Source organism: Clarias gariepinus, chromosome 2, assembly GCF_024256425.1.
Source record: "Clarias gariepinus isolate MV-2021 ecotype Netherlands chromosome 2, CGAR_prim_01v2, whole genome shotgun sequence".
NCBI lineage: Eukaryota > Metazoa > Chordata > Actinopteri > Siluriformes > Clariidae > Clarias > Clarias gariepinus.
Genome location: NC_071101.1, coordinates 33,368,756 through 33,380,522, shown reverse-complemented (window position 1 = coordinate 33,380,522; position 11,767 = coordinate 33,368,756).

The following is an 11,767-nucleotide window of genomic DNA, read 5'->3' as shown; positions in this document are numbered from 1 at the left end:
CAGTGCTAACCACCAAGCCACTACTTATATACTGCATAATATTCTGGTATTTCAGTTCATTTCAATTATTCAGTCATGTATACTTAATGTACTATTATTATTTGCTATAATAACCTACATGTGGCCACAGAAATAGTGCACATAGTGACTTAAAATAGCAAATAAGGTGCATTGATGAGGTGGGGAAAGACTTTAAAGCAATAAAAAAGGAAGTAAATACAGCAGTAAAGTACATTAGGATACCTTAGGGGACCTTCAAACCTACACTCTTTTTTAATAGCCTTGTAATCCCTTGAATAATTTTCATAATCCAATTTTGTGCTATAGCATTAATCTATCTCCAAAGAGATTTGAATTTTGTCGCTTCAGTATTTTGATGAGGTATTAAACCTCATGCATCCATTCATCCATCCATTTTCCATCATGTTTATCCTGTGTAGGGACGGGGCCTAAAAGCTATCTCAGGGAGCTTAGGGCACAAGTTCTCACACTCAGACAACCATGGGCATTTTGAAAATACCAATCAGCCTACACCAGATGTCATCGGAAAGTGGAAGTAAACATGAAGTACCTGGAGGAAACCCACCAAGCACAAAGAGAAAACAAACCACACACACACACACACACACACACACACACACACACACACACACACAGACACACACAGGTGACATTCAAACCCTGGAGGTGTGAGGCAATAACATTAACCACTAAGCCACCACACCAACTACTAAACCTCATTCCTTTTCCAGATTGATTTTTTTTATTCATTTACACTAATGATCTCACTCATTAGTCAATAATTATTTATATAATTTAAATGATTTTTTCAATTTTACATACAATATCACTATGCAAACTGCAAAATTTGCCTTGATAAATATTTCATAATCAATGCAAACATTTTTTATGTAAATCAATGCAGTGTGGATATAATGAAAGAAATAAGGTAAAACTTTCTGGCTGTAATAAGGCCTCATTCTGGATTAACTGAAACTTCCACTAGAACATGCATACAGCAAATTATTACTTATAGTCCAGATTATTACCAACAGTGCTAGATAGCAAAAACTGAACTAGTTTTCCTGCATTATGTCATAATATTTCAGTGTATCACATAAAAAGCCACCACAGTAATCCGCCTTTAAGCGTTACTAAATAATCATATGCATGAAGCAATTTTTGAGCATTATAAAGGCTCAGAGAGACAGATGGACAGACAGGACAGAGGCAGAGGTGAGATGTTGACAAACAACCTGGTCCCCTTTAGGCTCATTATGCCTGCAGGTCATCACAGACGTCTGTTTGTGCACATGGGTCTACACTGCAGAATCAGACGTTTGTGGACTACAAACCACAGTACCCATATGTGTTTGTCTAACAAAGTTTTCCATATTTATTCTCTCTTTTTGTTCTTATAATAATCTTCATCCATCTGGGCAGTGGTGTGCCTTTGTGATCATTCAGCTACAAAACCATTACTGAGATTAGGTACTGATGTTTAATGAGGAGGTCTGGGGTGCAGTCAGCATTTCAGTTTATCCCAAAGGTGTTACATTGTGTGCTTTGTGCCAACAGTTTGGATGTGATGGCCAGGTGCCCACATACTTTTAATCATATAGTGTAGGCACAAACCAGGAAAATTGTGGGTTTATGTACAGTCTGTGAAGGATTTAATATTTATTTGCAGCATATTCCAACATAATTACTTTCCTCTTCATCATGAAAAAGAAAGAGCCAAGGGGAGAAAGCGGAAGAAGGAAATTAATTCATGTGGTCTGAATGAACACTTTTATGATTTTCCCAGGAATAAAATTTCAGGCGCTTAGAGAACAGCAAAGCTCCCATTTTTTAAAATTTAAAACATATTTCATTTCTTACAAATTTTCATACATTCATAATACATTTTTCACCAGACAGTATTCTTTAAGCATATGGAATTCAGCTTTATCTATTAAAAACATTATGATTTTAAACATTTTATAAATAAACAATTACTGAGTTTATTGTTTTAGAATCACATTCATATATAACATTCAAAATAGCCAAGTATAAAAGTAGGCAAAGAAAGTAACTTGGTATTTATTCCACAGGCATAATATTATATAAATATAAAATCCTGACCAGGACTGAGAGAAAGAAAATCAATCAAATAAACAAAAATAATAAATAAAATAAAAACAATATAAAACAAACAATAATAATAATAATAATAATAATAATAATAGAAAATTTTTGTGCCAAACACCAAAAATGTTTATTAACACATTTAATATTTTATAGGATTGTGCATGGGCAAAAATGTATAGAAAGTGTTATGACATAAATAAATAGAGGGAGATATAACAGTAAAGGTAGTATAAAATAAATGATGTATATTCTGATTTGTCCAGTACAGCTCAACTCTTAGGTGAGCAACAGCATTTTGAAAAAAAGTTATTTAGTTATTAATAAGTATAATAGTTATTTTACACTTCACCTCTCTGAGTTTTGTCCAAAGTTCTTCTCGTTACCAAACATAATTTCTTGATATACAGTAATGTTAAAAGGTTGGTACCACGTCTTTTAATTCTATGAGTTTTTTTTTTGTGTGTGTGTCAGTCAGGAGGAATTTTGGCCCATTCTTCTTTATAACATTGCTTCAGTTCACTGATTTGGTTTTTGGGTATATACTTATGGACAGCTCTCTTAAGGCCCTGCCACAGCATTTCAATGGGGTTGAGGTCTGGACTTTGACTAGGCCATTCCAAAACCATATTTCTTTTTTCCTTTAGCCATATTTTTTTTTTTAACCATGTAGACTTACTGGCATTGGATAACTGTCCTGTTGAATGACACAATTTCAAAATCAAGCTTTAGCTGTTGGACAGATGGCATCAATTTTGCCTCGAAAATACATCAATATACAGAGGCGTTCATGGTTGACTTAATGACTGCAAGGTGCCCAGGTCCTGTGCAAAATAAGTCCAAATCATCAGCCCTCCACCACCATGCTTGACAGTGGGTATGGGGAGTTTCTGCTGAAATACTGTTTGTTTTTTTGGTTAAATCCTTTGGCACTGGGCTTTAAGGCCAAACAACTCCACTTTGGTGTCATTTGTCTATAGGACATTGTTCTAGACGTCTTGTGGTTTGCTCAAATGCAGTTTTGCAAATCTCAGTCATGCTTTCACATTATTTTAAGAGAAAAGAGGCTTTAGCAACCCTACCAAATAAACCATACTTGTTCTTGTTGTGTCTTTTACAGTTTTTGCCCGTTGCTTGAACACTATAAACCCATGCTTAGACTAAAGTAACACAACTTGAAGCTTTTGTTACCATACCTCAAACACATGTACCCATACCTTAAACAACTCGCTGCTTTGCACTCTAGTTGCAATTATGCAACACACTTACCCCTTTATGCAACACACATGGTCCTGGCAACTTTGGTGGACCATGTCATCAACCATGGCCTGACTATGAGGGAAGCTGGGCAGAGAGTCCACCCACATCTAAGCCGCTTCACAGTGGCATCTGTAATAAGAACATTCCGACTAGAAAACAGGTATGTCTTCACCTCTCTACCTTCTACTCTACTCAGATGGTTTTTATAGCACTGTTCTACAGTATATCACATTACCATATCAAGCGTACAGGGTATTGCAGGGTGCTAATGCTATTTTTGCAGCCAAAGTGTTTTTTGTAAAACATACCATGATTACTTATATTGAAGTACGGTGTTGTATAGTGGATGATACAGTATATACAGTAAAATACTGTAAGAAAAATAAGCAAACCGATGACAATATGTGGTTGTATTTCTCTAGAATGACTCGAAGACCTTCTGGGGGAGGACGCCAACGCCTGTTCACACAACAACAGGAACTTTCCGTTGTGGAACTAGTGAGGGCAGACAGTGCCATCCGTCTCCACCAGCTACAAAAGAAAATACTTGCAGACAGGCAAGTGTTCAACAACATAAACCATGTGAGCATCAACACCATCAAACACATCTTGGGAAAACACAGCATCACCATGAAGCAGCTCTACAGAGTCCCATTTGAGAGGAACAGTGACTGGATCAAAGGACTTCAAGCTAAATATGTACGGGTAAGTGTAACTGTCCTTTACATTTACAATACAGTATTGGTGAAATCCAGTAGCAGCTAAATATGTACCACATGGATCCATTCTGAGAGCTAGACAGGTACCTGTGTGATGGGGTGAGGGTTCTGTATGTGTAGCACTGTAGTACAGTAATGTTCTCTTTTTTTTAATTTTTTTTTTATTATTTTTTATTTACAGAGAATCTTGGCCATGGATGGAGCTGCACAGCCTCATGAATTCATTTTTATTGATGAAGCTGGATTCGACCTGTGCAAAACAAGACGACGGGGTCATAATGTAATTGGCCAATTGTGCATGTCCCAGGGCAGCGCGGGGGAAATATCACATTGTGTGCCGCCATAAGCATTTGAGGGCTTCTGCATCATCATGCAAAACTAGGACCATACAATAGCCAACATATACTCACATTTCTAGATGCTCTCCATAATATAGTTGTACAGAACAGACGAGATCAGCCCACGTTTGTGGTGATATGGGATAATGTCAGTTTCCATTGGGCTGCTCTGGTCCAGGCCTGGTTCTCCAACTACAAACAATTTAAAGTGGTATACTTGCCCCCTTACTCACCATTTTTAAACCCTATAGAGGATTTTTTTTTAGCTTGGAGAAGCGTGTATATGACCGCCAACCGCATGCCTCTTCTGCACGCCTGCGGCGACATTCAGGTGACAGCAATCTATGGATGGTTTCGACATGCAAGAGGATATTTTCCCCGGTGCCTAGCGGGAGAAGACATTGCTTGCGATGTCGATGAGGTCCTGTGGCCAGACCCCAACAGAAGGCGGGATCCATGAGCCCACGTATGCACAATTGTCATGATTTTTTTGTGTTTACAGTATAGTGTTTTTTCTATTACTGTATTATGTTTTTTTTTTTTTTTTTTTTGCTTTATCTGAATTCATGGTACTGCAATGTACAGTGCTGCAATGTACAATATTGAGTAGGCCTATTTGCTTTTTTGGTTGTTTGAAAATGTCTCCTAAAAATATGCCTTCTGAATAAACAATGAAAATCAAAGACTGCAGTGTTTTATATAAAGTAGACTAGTGTTTGCATATGATGCAAGTATGTGTCATTTTGTTAACAGAGTTACATTTTGACAAAAGAAATGTTAGGTTTGGATAGCAGAGTTTAGGTTTTGAGAGTAGAGTTTCAATTTGGCACAGATGTGAATGGTATATTTCCCAGTGTTGTCATGTTTACTTGTGTTTAGAGTTTTGGCACAATGAGCGAAGTTTTGCAAAATGTGTTCAAGCAACGGGCAAAAACTGTAACTGTCCTGTCACTGACTTTAACATTGAACATGCTCAGCGAGGCCTGTGGAGTAGCTCTTTTTTTCTCTGAGAGAAGCACAGTCTGCCCTAGGGGTAATGTTTTGGGATGTCTGCTGCTTGGAAGACTGTCTTGTGATGAATCTTTTTGACATAGAGGTTGAACTCCAAATTGCTTGAAAATGGTTTTATAATTCTTTTCAGATTAATGTGTAACAACAAATGCTTCTATAAGACAATTGCTTATGTATTTCTACCTTGGCATTGTGTTAACATACATCTAAATAGTCCAAACCAGCAAAGTCCCAAAACTCTGCTTTTATGGAGGTCTGCACACCAGCTGATGATCAATTAATCAAGAGCTGATGATTGGCAGCACTTGGCTTCAATTAACCCTCTTAAATCCGTTGGAAGCAGTAAGAGGGTACTTAATATTGCTGACATGTTTTTTCTGCCTCAGGTCTGTGTGTGTGGAGTTTGCCTGTTCTCCCCATGCTTGGTGGGAGTGAGAGTAAGTAAAAGAGGAAGTGCCAATCTTTACATTGTCTTACCCAATACATCTTTGGTTGAATGTGTATCAACATTTCACATTAACCATACTCACCTTTAGTATATGTAATAGAGTAGCTCATGCCCTATGCAACCACAGTAATTAATTACAAATGAAAAGAAAGAAAGATGGTAATAGTGTAACAGAAAAAAACATGTGCTTTACTGTAAAATATGCAAATGGAGATGCATTTAATAGCTCCCTTTAGCCCCTGGGAAAAAATCTCTGCATCCTAAATCACCCATCTTAATTAATAATCTAGTCAGGAATGTAACCTTCAGAACAGCATGTGATTTCTTTCCCCTCTAGTGAATAAGTTGGAAGGTAAAGAGCAATTTTTTTACCCTTCCCAAAAGTGAAAGTATTCTCTATGTTGAATGGCTAGTTTCCAAATTCACATTGCAGATGCTTTTAAATGATTTTATTGCACATACAGCTGCAATTTTTCACTATTTTTAATACCTAGTAAGGTGTTTGTTTGACACAAGATGCCAGTTCAGCTTTAGCATGCTTTGGATAGAAGTTTCTGGGACTTTACTAGAGAATGAACAGTATTCTTGCAAAAGATACTTGTAATTTGTATTCATTGCTTTATTTGATTATTTATGTATTTTGGTGAGTGTTTTGTTGGTCTGGTAATGTATTATTTTCTATAATTTTCCTCCTCAATGAGACCTTGTGCCATGTGGATGTGGACAGTATCATCCTGGAAGGGACCACTCCTATCTGACTGAAATTTCTGACTGTTTCATCCTAGGATATATGTGTTCAGTCATAATAATTGTGTATTGATTTGCAGTGACCTTCCCAAACCAATGAATAACTTCCAGAGCATCACAAAGCCAGCAGTTTTCACTCTAACCTCTTACCTGTCTCTCTGTCTAATAATATTAAAAATCAATAAAAAAATCAAAAACATTTCTGCTTAACATTTTTAATATATAATCTGTTTTTTCTTCAGTATGCAAAATTGCTGAGCATGCTAAAAAACAGTGCTCATAAATCTGAACGTCCTTGATGTTTTGGCTCATTGGAAAGGGTTGGATCCAGTGATCCAGTGATCACATATTTTTTAGGTAAACCCTTGGGCTCCCAGAGAACCCCATAGGCTTTCACACTCTGAATTTTTTACCCTAAGGAAGCACTCCTATGGGAAGCAATTACAAATCAGGTGGAATGCAGCGCTGCCCCCCACCCCCCCAAATTTGCTCCCCAACTTTGTATTTGTCACACCAGATTGCTTCTGAAGCAAATGAAGCAACCCCAGAACAGAACACTGGATTCTGAGGCTTGAAAAGTGGACTAAGCATCTTTTTTGCATCACGTCCTGTGCTTCCCTTCTTCCCTGATGCACCCATCACTTTGGAAAAGGTCAATCGTGACTCATTAGACCACATGACCTTTTTCCATTGCTCCAAAGTCCATTGCTTTATTCCCTCCAAGCAAATTAAATCCTTGCTCTCCTAAAAAGTCTCAATAATGAGTGTTTTTTAATTGCTACACAGCTGTTTAACAAATCCTGTGAGTGCATATGCTCATACATTTGTTAGTAAACACAGTTGTGTGTCTTCCATCTTCCACCATGGCGCTGCGTGCTTGGGCCTGCTCATCATTGCTTGCAACTATATAGCTAAGGATTTCCCTCCACCATTTTGGGCTTTTTGGGGGTCTTAACATGCTTAAAAACACTTGTAAATTGACAGACAGGTTGGAATCTACTGGCATTAGGATGCCTGAGAGCTACGCCCGGGGCCCTCACATGAGATCAAAGATCAAGGTCATCCATGTTTTTAAAAAAAATAATATTTCTACCATGAAGTTGATGGTACAGCAAAATAGAAGCAAATTTTAATAATGCATTGGACAGTTCTTAATTATTTAAAAAAAAAATTATTTGACCCTGGTTGTTTAAAAAAATAAAAACCTTCTCACCGCATCAGTTAGGGTTAAAATAATTGCTGTCAGCTAAAAACACAATGCAATTTGGCCTTGCTGCTCATTATATTAGATTAGATCAGATTGGCATCAGCATATTTTGCCAGCTTCAGCTACCCCAGAATTATCTGGAATATGATGTACTGTATAGAAGATATCAGATTTGTGATGTACTGTATATGTGTGGTATCATATTTACTTTAATTAGCTTAATACAGTAATATGTTGTCTAGTCAAACAAGTACTCCTCTTACCTTTCTGCCACTGCAATGTTTTCTCGAGCTGCTGGATCCTCGTCATACTTCAAGTTAAACAGTTAAATATGGAAAAATAATCTAATCATTATGATGGTGATGACTACGATGATAACTAATATTATTACTAATGGCTAGTTGGTCTGTCACGGCTAGGTTATACTGTTATGAATGCCATTTATTTCCAATTATCGGACAAGGTACCCTGTAGAGTGTGAACGCATCCTAATACTATGTAGCGTTTAATCTTCTTTGGACAGAAGTGTTTGCTAAAATGTAAAAAAAAAAAAAGTAATGTAATGTAAATGTAATAACCCTGCATATTTGATGAGCTCACATGGGGTGTGAACCGAAGAGCACCCGGCAACAGGACTGAGAGAACGTTGGTTTGTGAATGTAGAGTGGATGTGAGGGTTGCACATGTGTATGGCTTCTGATGAGAATAATCAGCACCCAGCAGTGGAAAAACATGCCCCTTGTTGTGTACAGGCATTACAGAAACCTCTTTTACAACGTGCTACAGGAACAACTGATCTATTGTACTCCTGAAATTATGAGGCATTCTTCATATTGTGCTAACTAGCCTGTAATCAAGGGATGATGACTTGTATTTTTAGTGCAAAGAAATGCTCCACTACCTTAAAATGTATTTTCTTTTTTTCCTGCTGTGTGCTGCAGCACCTGGCTTTCTGCTGACAGGGTCTGGAATAATATGATGAACTGGTTCTGTAGTGACTCCAGAATGTGTGTGCATATGTGTGCATGTGCGTATGTGTTTTATGTCAGCGTGTGTGTGTGTGTGTGTGTGTGTGTGTGTGTGTGTGTGTGTGTGAGACAGGAACTGCATTGCACACTGAAGTGTTGCACAGTCAGCTGCAGCGATCTGTTCAGCTTGAGCTCCACAAATTAATAACTCTAGTGATTTACTACTGAATAAAGCACACTGAATAAATCCTGCTGAAACGAGACGAATAATTAAAGCAAAGGATATTTAGGAAGGCGAGAGAGGCAGACAGGGAGAGAAACCAGGGCAATCCATCAAAGTCAAAAGCTCATTGCTGTAGATAAAGCATAAAGAGGCATATTTTAATATTGTGTCCCTTACCTGTTAGTACAGAGTCTGATTTCTCTATCTCTCTATCTTTCTCTCTCTCTCTCTTTCTCACATGACTCTATGTCACTCTTACTGTACATATTAAGTTCAAAGGGATTAATTAACTTCAAGCCACAGAACATCTCAAATTCAAGTTTTACAAAGATGTATCCATGGTAAACATACAGATATGTTTGATCTAAAAAAAAGGAACTGATTAAGACTGAGAATTATTGCTCTAAATCAAAGACTCTCTGCTGTGGCTTTGTTGCTGTTTTGATATTAATGACTTCACAGAGTATTTAGCAAGAAATGAAGTAGCACACAAAAGAGAACATTATTCATGTCATTAGAAAACCGCATCATTAAAGTCACTTTCACACTGAGTGATTTATTTAAAGGCTTGGTGAACCAGTCTGTATAATTTGGTTTGCTTCAACAGGTGCAAATCACTTCACTCAGATTCACTCAGGTGTTGGTGCTGTAGCAAATAAGCGTATTTGTGTTTAACTGATTAATAAACTGGTGTAATTGTAGTGTCCTCATTGTTGCAGTATGGGATCCATCTTTTTGGTCATTTCAAACAATAACTAAGAAGAGGTATAAAAACACCATAATGCTCACTACTCATGCACCATTTGTACCATACCAGTTTGCATACTTTGTTAGTATTGCCTGTTCTGCGTTCCATACAATGTTGGAGGGCCGATGCCATTACTTAGGCCATTACCTTCATAGGTAATATTACTTACCTGTCTTAATATTATAATAATTGCAATATGACATCTTGATAGAATATGTAATACAAGATTACATATAATAATACAATATTGCATACTGTATATAAATTACTGTATGAATTTGTGGAATATTTACCTTATGCTCTTGGGTCATATTTAGTGTGCAATAATGTCATAATGCCATATTAATGCAATAATGCAATATAACTGCAACAATGTAATATTTAGTTTATTCATTTAGGGTATTCAAAAGTTTAATATGCAATATGGTATTCTATTTTATATTATAAAATTCTTATTTTATTTTATTTATTATTATTTTTTAAATTATTTATTTCTTTTCCTTTCTACTGGATAACAACTGTGAGCAACTGTTACCAAGAATAAGCAATTTCCCCCTGGGATTATTAAAGTTCTTTGAATCTTCAATCTTGAATTACTGCAGGACCTATTAAACGTACAGAGTTGGAATGATACATACAATACAGTATGACAAAATAAAACTAAAAACATAGGGGCAAGTTGTAATGCAAGCTTGTTTAGATTATTGTAGGCTTAGAGTTAAGCATGGTTACCTTGTACCTTCAGGGTTGGAGGTTCAAATCTTGCCTCTGGTCTGTGTGCGTGCATGTGCCCATCAGATCTTCTCCTTGTGCTTGCTTTGTTTCTTCCCACAGTCTAAAAAAAATGTGTTTAGAGCGGATTGCTGTCCCAAAATCGCCCAGAGTGTATGGTTGGCTGTGTTTGTGCCTGACAATGGGTTGGCACTCCATCCAGTTTGTACTTGGGTAACGCTCCAGGCTCCCTCATGACCCTGCACAGGATAAGCAGTACAAAAAAATTGATGGATGATATTGTTTAGATCTGAGGCACTGATAATATGCTGGTTGTTTCGACGTTTTGACTATTAAAATATTAAATATCCTACGGCATGTACTGGCATTTAATACACCTTTCCCTTACAGAGTGTTAAAAATAATTTAATTTATTAACGTTATTGTACCAGGAAGTCATGAAGACACTTGCTTTTCTGCATTAGTTACAATGAGTTCAATATATCATTTAATCATTTTATTATCAACAGAGCTCTGTAATATTAATCCAATTCCTATCCAGCAGAGGGCACTGGAATACAGCACAGGAGACAGCATATCAGGCCAGACCCTTAAAAGTAAGTACTAAGAATGCCAGAGAGAGAGAGAGAGAAAGAGAGAGAAAGCAAGAGAGAGATGAACTCCACATGTTTTTAAAATCCTTCCTCAGTAGAATGAAAACTCTTGTTATCAAGACTCTGAATATTGGGAGCCTTTTGCTGAACCAACTCGGGCATATCAGTAAACATTGATCAATGGATAAGCCTGAAAAATAGCAAAAGGACAGAGAGATACCCTGTACAGCCAAAAGTTTTGGACACCCAATCATCATAATGATGTGTGCTTTTATGAATGTCCCATTGCAGATTTAGTTCACTATTTTGCTGTTTTTTAAAGGTCTCGGATGTGGGGAAACGCTGATGTGGGGGTTTGAGGACATCATGAGTCAGTCAGAGGCATTAATGAGATGAATGTGCACTGATGTTGATGAGGAAACCTTGAGGTCCAGTCGATCCTAAGGGTGTTCAGTGGTTTTAAAGTTAGAGTTCTGTGCAGGACTCTCAAACCATGTCTTCATGGCGTTCGAGCTCTTTACTTCCACTGAAGGGAAAATGTAATGCTTACAAACATACCGTACAAACACGTTCTTCCAAATTTGCCGGAACAGGTTTGAGGAAGAACCACATATATACTATGTATACTGTAGTATATAATTTATAG